Genomic DNA, 8,817 nt, shown 5'->3' on the forward strand with positions numbered 1-8,817 from the left:
GATTATTCCCCTTCTTCCCTCCAGAAGTTCAAGACAGCTGATTATTCCCCTTCTTCCCTACAGAAGTTCAAGACAGCTGATTATTCCCCTTCTTCCCTACAGAAGTTCAAGACAGCTGATTATTCCCCTTCTTCCCTACAGAAGTTCAAGACAGCTGATTATTCCCCTTCTTCCCTACAGAAGTTCAAGACAGCTGATTATTCCCCTTCTTCCCTACAGAAGTTCAAGACAGCTGATTATTCCCCTTCTTCCCTACAGAAGTTCAAGACAGCTGATTATTCCCCTTCTTCCCTACAGAAGTTCAAAACAGCTGATTATTCACCTCTTCCCTCCAGAAGTTCAAGACAGCTGATTATTCCCCTCTTCCCTCCAGAAGTTCAAGACAGCTGATTATTCCCCTCTTCCCTCCAGAAGTTCAAGACAGGTGATTATTCCCCTTCTTCCCTCCAGAAGTTCAAGACAGCTGATTATTCCCCTTCTTCCCTACAGAAGTTCAAAACAGCTGATTATTCCCCTTCTTCCCTCCAGAAGTTCAAGACAGCTGATTATTCCCCTCTTCCCTCCAGAAGTTCAAGACAGCTGTTCATTCCCCTTCTTCCCTGCAGAAATTCAAGACAGCTGTTTATTCCCCTTCTTCCCTACAGAAGTTCAAAACAGCTGATTATTCCCCTCTTCCCTCCAGAAGTTCAAGACAGCTGATTATTCCCCTCTTCCATCCAGAAGTTCAAGACAGCTGATTATTCCCCTCTTCCCTGCAGAAGTTCAAAACAGCTGTTCATTCCCCTTCTTCCCTCCAGAAGTTCAAAACAGCTGATTATTCCCCTCTTCCCTACAGAAGTTTAAAACAGCTGATTATTCCCCTTCTTCCCTCCAGAAGTTCAAGACAGCTGATTATTCCCCTTCTTCCCTCCAGAAGTTCAAAACAGCTGATTATTCCCCTTCTTCCCTCCAGAAGTTCAAAACAGCTGATTATTCCCCTCTTCCCTACAGAAGTTCAAGACAGCTGATTATTCCCCTTCTTCCCTCCAGAAGTTCAAAACAGCTGATTATTCCCCTTCTTCCCTCCAGAAGTTCAAAACAGCTGATTATTCCCCTTCTTCCCTCCAGAAGTTCAAAACAGCTGATTATTCCCCTCTTCCCTACAGAAGTTCAAAACAGCTGATTATTCCCCTTCTTCGCTCCAGAAGTTCAAGACAGCTGATTATTCCCCTCTTCCCTCCAGAAGTTCAAGACAGCTGATTATTCCCTTCTTCCCTACAGAAGTTCAAAACAGCTGATTATTCCCCTCTTCCCTACAGAAGTTCAAGACAGCTGATTATTCCCCTCTTCCCTACAGAAGTTCAAAACAGCTGATTATTCCCCTCTTCCCTACAGAAGTTCAAAACAGCTGATTATTCCCCTCTTCCCTACAGAAGTTCAAGACAGCTGATTATTCCCCTCTTCCCTACAGAAGTTCAAAACAGCTGATTATTCCCCTTCTTCCCTCCAGAAGTTCAAAACAGCTGATTATTCCCCTCTTCCCTCCAGAAGTTCAAGACAGCTGATTATTCCCTTCTTCCCTACAGAAGTTCAAAACAGCTGATTATTCCCCTTCTTCCCTCCAGAAGTTCAAAACAGCTGATTATTCCCCTCTTCCCTACAGAAGTTCAAGACAGCTGATTATTCCCCTCTTCCCTACAGAAGTTCAAAACAGCTGATTATTCCCCTTCTTCCCTCCAGAAGTTCAAGACAGCTGATTATTCCCCTCTTCCCTCCAGAAGTTCAAGACAGCTGATTATTCCCTTCTTCCCTACAGAAGTTCAAAACAGCTGATTATTCCCCTCTTCCCTCCAGAAGTTCAAGACAGCTGATTATTCCCCTTCTTCCCTCCAGAAGTTCAAGACAGCTGATTATTCCCCTCTTCCCTACAGAAGTTCAAAACAGCTGTTCATTCCCCTTCTTCCCTCCAGAAGTTCAAGACAGCTGATTATTCCCCTTCTTCCCTCCAGAAGTTCAAGACAGCTGATTATTCCCCTTCTTCCCTCCAGAAGTTCAAGACAGCTGATTATTCCCCTCTTCCCTACAGAAGTTCAAAACAGCTGTTCATTCCCCTTCTTCCCTCCAGAAGTTCAAGACAGCTGATTATTCCCCTCTTCCCTCCAGAAGTTCAAGACAGCTGATTATTCCCCTCTTCCCTACAGAAGTTCAAAACAGCTGTTCATTCCCCTTCTTCCCTCCAGAAGTTCAAGACAGCTGATTATTCCCCTCTTCCCTCCAGAAGTTCAAAACAGCTGATTATTCCCCTTCTTCCCTCCAGAAGTTCAAGACAGCTGATTATTCCCCTCTTCCCTCCAGAAGTTCAAGACAGCTGATTATTCCCCTCTTCCCTACAGAAGTTCAAAACAGCTGTTCATTCCCCTTCTTCCCTCCAGAAGTTCAAGACAGCTGATTATTCCCCTTCTTCCCTCCAGAAGTTCAAGACAGCTGATTATTCCCCTTCTTCCCTCCAGAAGTTCAAAACAGCTGATTATTCCCCTTCTTCCCTCCAGAAGTTCAAGACAGCTGATTATTTCCCTTCTTCCCTCCAGAGGTTCAAAACAGCTGATTATTCCCCTCTTCCCTACAGAAGTTCAAGACAGCTGATTATTCCCCTTCTTCCCTCCAGAAGTTCAAAACAGCTGATTATTCCCCTTCTTCCCTCCAGAAGTTCAAGACAGCTGATTATTCCCCTTCTTCCCTCCAGAAGTTCAAGACAGCTGATTATTCCCCTTCTTCCCTACAGAAGTTCAAGACAGCTGATTATTCCCCTTCTTCCCTACAGAAGTTCAAAACAGCTGATTATTCCCCTCTTCCCTACAGAAGTTCAAGACAGCTGATTATTCCCCTCTTCCCTACAGAAGTTCAAAACAGCTGATTATTCCCCTCTTCCCTACAGAAGTTCAAAACAGCTGATTATTCCCCTTCTTCCCTCCAGAAGTTCAAGACAGCTGTTCATTCCCCTTCTTCCCTCCAGAAGTTCAAGACAGCTGATTATTCCCCTTCTTCCCTCCAGAAGTTCAAGACAGCTGATTATTCCCCTTCTTCCCTCCAGAAGTTTAAAACAGCTGATTATTCCCCTTCTTCCCTCCAGAAGTTCAAGACAGCTGTTCATTCCCCTTCTTCCCTACAGAAGTTCAAGACAGCTGATTATTCCCCTCTTCCCTCCAGAAGTTCAAGACAGCTGATTATTCCCCTTCTTCCCTCCAGAAGTTTAAGACAGCTGTTTATTCCCCTTCTTCCCTCCAGAAGTTCAAGACAGCTGATTATTCCCCTTCTTCCCTCCAGAAGTTTAAAACAGCTGATTATTCCCCTTCTTCCCTCCAGAAGTTTAAAACAGCTGATTATTCCCCTTCTTCCCTCCAGAAGTTCAAGACAGCTGATTATTCCCCTTCTTCCCTCCAGAAGTTCAAAACAGCTGATTATTCCCCTTCTTCCCTCCAGAAGTTCAAGACAGCTGATTATTCCCCTTCTTCCCTCCAGAAGTTCAAGAGAGCTGATTATTCCCCTTCTTCCCTACAGAAGTTCAAGACAGCTGATTATTCCCCTTCTTCCCTCCAGAAGTTCAAAACAGCTGATTATTCCCCTTCTTCCCTCCAGAAGTTCAAGAGAGCTGATTATTCCCCTTCTTCCCTCCAGAAGTTCAAGACAGCTGATTATTCCCCTTCTTCCCTCCAGAAGTTCAAGAGAGCTGATTATTCCCCTTCTTCCCTCCAGAAGTTCAAGAGAGCTGATTATTCCCCTTCTTCCCTCCAGAAGTTCAAAACAGCTGATTATTCCCCTTCTTCCCTCCAGAAGTTCAAAACAGCTGATTATTCCCCTTATTCCCTCCAGAAGTTCAAGACAGCTGATTATTCCCCTTCTTCCCTCCAGAAGTTCAAGAGAGCTGTTTATTCCCCTTCTTCCCTCCAGAAGTTCAAGACAGCTGATTATTCCCCTTCTTCCCTCCAGAAGTTCAAGACAGCTGATTATTCCCCTTCTTCCCTCCAGAAGTTCAAGACAGCTGATTATTCCCCTTCTTCCCTCCAGAAGTTCAAGACAGCTGATAATTCCCCTTCTTCCCTCCAGAAGTTCAAAACAGCTGATTATTCCCCTTCTTCCCTCCAGAAGTTCAAGACAGCTGATTATTCCCCTCTTCCCTCCAGAAGTTCAAGACAGCTGATTATTCCCCCTCTTCCCTCCAGAAGTTCAAGACAGCTGATTATTCCCCTCTTCCCTCCAGAAGTTCAAGACAGCTGATTATTCCCCTCTTCCCTCCAGAAGTTCAAAACAGCTGATTATTCCCCTCTTCCCTCCAGAAGTTCAAAACAGCTGATTATTCCCCTTCTTCCCTCCAGAAGTTCAAGACAGCTGATTATTCCCCTTCTTCCCTCCAGAAGTTCAAAACAGCTGATTATTCCCCTTCTTCCCTCCAGAAGTTCAAGACAGCTGATTATTCCCCTTCTTCCCTCCAGAAGTTCAAGACAGCTGATTATTCCCCTCTTCCCTCCAGAAGTTCAAGACAGCTGATTATTCCCCTTCTTCCCTCCAGAAGTTCAAGACAGCTGATTATTCCCCTTCTTCCCTACAGAAGTTCAAGACAGCTGTTCATTCCCCTCTTCCCTCCAGAAGTTCAAGACAGCTGTTCATTCCCCTCTTCCCTCCAGAAGTTCAAGACAGCTGTTCATTCCCCTCTTCCCTCCAGAAGTTCAAGACAGCTGATTATTCCCCTTCTTCCCTACAGAAGTTCAAGACAGCTGATTATTCCCCTTCTTCCCTACAGAAGTTCAAGACAGCTGATTATTCCCCTTCTTCCCTACAGAAGTTCAAAACAGCTGATTATTCCCCTTCTTCCCTCCAGAAGTTCAAGACAGCTGATTATTCCCCTTCTTCCCTCCAGAAGTTCAAGACAGCTGATTATTCCCCTTCTTCCCTACAGAAGTTCAAAACAGCTGATTATTCCCCTTCTTCCCTCCAGAAGTTCAAAACAGCTGATTATTCCCCTCTTCCCTCCAGAAGTTCAAGACAGCTGATTATTCCCCTTCTTCCCTACAGAAGTTCAAAACAGCTGATTATTCCCCTTCTTCCCTACAGAAGTTCAAAACAGCTGATTATTCCCCTTCTTCCCTACAGAAGTTCAAGACAGCTGATTATTCCCCTTCTTCCCTCCAGAAGTTCAAGACAGCTGATTATTCCCCTTATTCCCTCCAGAGGTTCAAGACAGCTGATTATTCCCCTCTTCCCTCCAGAAGTTCAAGACAGCTGATTATTCCCCTTCTTCCCTACAGAAGTTCAAGACAGCTGATTATTCCCCTCTTCCCTCCAGAAGTTCAAGACAGCTGATTATTCCCCTTCTTCCCTACAGAAGTTCAAAACAGCTGATTATTCCCCTTCTTCCCTCCAGAAGTTCAAGACAGCTGATTATTCCCCTCTTCCCTCCAGAAGTTCAAGACAGCTGTTTATTCCCCTTCTTCCCTACAGAAGTTCAAAACAGCTGATTATTCCCCTTCTTCCCTCCAGAAGTTCAAGACAGCTGATTATTCCCCTCTTCCCTCCAGAAGTTCAAGACAGCTGATTATTCCCCTCTTCCATCCAGAAGTTCAAGACAGCTGATTATTCCCCTTCTTCCCTACAGAAGTTCAAAACAGCTGTTCATTCCCCTTCTTCCCTCCAGAAGTTCAAAACAGCTGATTATTCCCCTCTTCCCTACAGAAGTTTAAAACAGCTGATTATTCCCCTTCTTCCCTACAGAAGTTCAAGACAGCTGATTATTCCCCTTCTTCCCTCCAGAAGTTCAAGACAGCTGATTATTCCCCTTCTTCCCTCCAGAAGTTCAAGACAGCTGATTATTCCCCTCTTCCCTCCAGAAGTTCAAAACAGCTGATTATTCCCCTCTTCCCTACAGAAGTTTAAAACAGCTGATTATTCCCCTTCTTCCCTACAGAAGTTTAAAACAGCTGATTATTCCCCTTCTTCCCTACAGAAGTTCAAAACAGCTGTTCATTCCCCTTCTTCCCTCCAGAAGTTCAAGACAGCTGATTATTCCCCTTCTTCCCTCCAGAAGTTCAAGACAGCTGATTATTCCCCTTCTTCCCTACAGAAGTTCAAGACAGCTGATTATTCCCCTTCTTCCCTCCAGAAGTTCAAGACAGCTGATTATTCCCCTTCTTCCCTCCAGAAGTTCAAGACAGCTGATTATTCCCCTTCTTCCCTCCAGAAGTTCAAGACAGCTGATTATTCCCCTTCTTCCCTACAGAAGTTCAAGACAGCTGATTATTCCCCTTCTTCCCTCCAGAAGTTCAAGACAGCTGTTCATTCCCCTTCTTCCCTCCAGAAGTTCAAGACAGCTGATTATTCCCCTTCTTCCCTCCAGAAGTTCAAGACAGCTGATTATTCCCCTTCTTCCCTCCAGAAGTTCAAGACAGCTGATTATTCCCCTTCTTCCCTCCAGAAGTTCAAGACAGCTGATTATTCCCCTCTTCCCTCCAGAAGTTCAAAACAGCTGATTATTCCCCTTCTTCCCTCCAGAAGTTCAAGACAGCTGATTATTCCCCTCTTCCCTCCAGAAGTTCAAGACAGCTGATTATTCCCCTTCTTCCCTCCAGAAGTTCAAGACAGCTGATTATTCCCCTCTTCCCTCCAGAAGTTCAAAACAGCTGATTATTCCCCTTCTTCCCTCCAGAAGTTCAAGACAGCTGATTATTCCCCTTCTTCCCTCCAGAAGTTCAAGACAGCTGATTATTCCCCTTCTTCCCTCCAGAAGTTCAAGACAGCTGATTATTCCCCTTCTTCCCTCCAGAAGTTCAAGACAGCTGATTATTCCCCTCTTCCCTCCAGAAGTTCAAAACAGCTGATTATTCCCCTTCTTCCCTCCAGAAGTTCAAGACAGCTGATTATTCCCCTCTTCCCTCCAGAAGTTCAAGACAGCTGTTTATTCCCCTTCTTCCCTCCAGAAGTTCAAGACAGCTGATTATTCCCCTTCTTCCCTCCAGAAGTTCAAGACAGCTGATTATTCCCCTTCTTCCCTCCAGAAGTTCAAGACAGCTGATTATTCCCCTTCTTCCCTCCAGAAGTTCAAGACAGCTGATTATTCCCCTTCTTCCCTCCAGAAGTTCAAAACAGCTGATTATTCCCCTTCTTCCCTCCAGAAGTTCAAAACAGCTGATTATTCCCCTCTTCCCTACAGAAGTTCAAGACAGCTGATTATTCCCCTTCTTCCCTCCAGAAGTTCAAAACAGCTGATTATTCCCCTTCTTCCCTCCAGAAGTTCAAAACAGCTGATTATTCCCCTTCTTCCCTACAGAAGTTCAAAACAGCTGATTATTCCCCTTCTTCGCTCCAGAAGTTCAAGACAGCTGATTATTCCCCTCTTCCCTCCAGAAGTTCAAGACAGCTGATTATTCCCTTCTTCCCTACAGAAGTTCAAAACAGCTGATTATTCCCCTCTTCCCTACAGAAGTTCAAGACAGCTGATTATTCCCCTCTTCCCTACAGAAGTTCAAAACAGCTGATTATTCCCCTCTTCCCTACAGAAGTTCAAAACAGCTGATTATTCCCCTCTTCCCTACAGAAGTTCAAGACAGCTGATTATTCCCCTCTTCCCTACAGAAGTTCAAAACAGCTGATTATTCCCCTTCTTCCCTCCAGAAGTTCAAGACAGCTGATTATTCCCCTCTTCCCTCCAGAAGTTCAAGACAGCTGATTATTCCCTTCTTCCCTACAGAAGTTCAAAACAGCTGATTATTCCCCTCTTCCCTACAGAAGTTCAAGACAGCTGATTATTCCCCTCTTCCCTACAGAAGTTCAAAACAGCTGATTATTCCCCTTCTTCCCTCCAGAAGTTCAAGACAGCTGATTATTCCCCTCTTCCCTCCAGAAGTTCAAGACAGCTGATTATTCCCCTTCTTCCCTACAGAAGTTCAAAACAGCTGATTATTCCCCTCTTCCCTACAGAAGTTCAAGACAGCTGATTATTCCCCTTCTTCCCTCCAGAAGTTCAAGACAGCTGATTATTCCCCTTCTTCCCTCCAGAAGTTCAAGACAGCTGATTATTCCCCTTCTTCCCTACAGAAGTTCAAGACAGCTGATTATTCCCCTTCTTCCCTACAGAAGTTCAAAACAGCTGTTCATTCCCCTTCTTCCCTCCAGAAGTTCAAGACAGCTGATTATTCCCCTTCTTCCCTACAGAAGTTCAAAACAGCTGATTATTCCCCTCTTCCCTACAGAAGTTCAAGACAGCTGATTATTCCCCTCTTCCCTACAGAAGTTCAAAACAGCTGATTATTCCCCTCTTCCCTCCAGAAGTTCAAGACAGCTGATTATTCCCCTCTTCCCTACAGAAGTTCAAAACAGCTGTTCATTCCCCTTCTTCCCTCCAGAAGTTCAAGACAGCTGATTATTCCCCTCTTCCCTCCAGAAGTTCAAGACAGCTGATTATTCCCCTCTTCCCTACAGAAGTTCAAAACAGCTGTTCATTCCCCTTCTTCCCTCCAGAAGTTCAAGACAGCTGATTATTCCCCTCTTCCCTCCAGAAGTTCAAGACAGCTGATTATTCCCCTCTTCCCTACAGAAGTTCAAAACAGCTGTTCATTCCCCTTCTTCCCTCCAGAAGTTCAAGACAGCTGATTATTCCCCTCTTCCCTCCAGAAGTTCAAAACAGCTGATTATTCCCCTTCTTCCCTCCAGAAGTTCAAGACAGCTGATTATTCCCCTCTTCCCTCCAGAAGTTCAAGACAGCTGATTATTCCCCTCTTCCCTCCAGAAGTTCAAGACAGCTGATTATTCCCCTTCTTCCCTCCAGAAGTTCAAGACAGCTGATTATTC

This window comes from Myxine glutinosa, unplaced genomic scaffold (genome assembly GCF_964187855.1).
Source record: "Myxine glutinosa unplaced genomic scaffold, kmMyxGlut1.1 SCAFFOLD_252, whole genome shotgun sequence".
NCBI lineage: Eukaryota > Metazoa > Chordata > Myxini > Myxiniformes > Myxinidae > Myxine > Myxine glutinosa.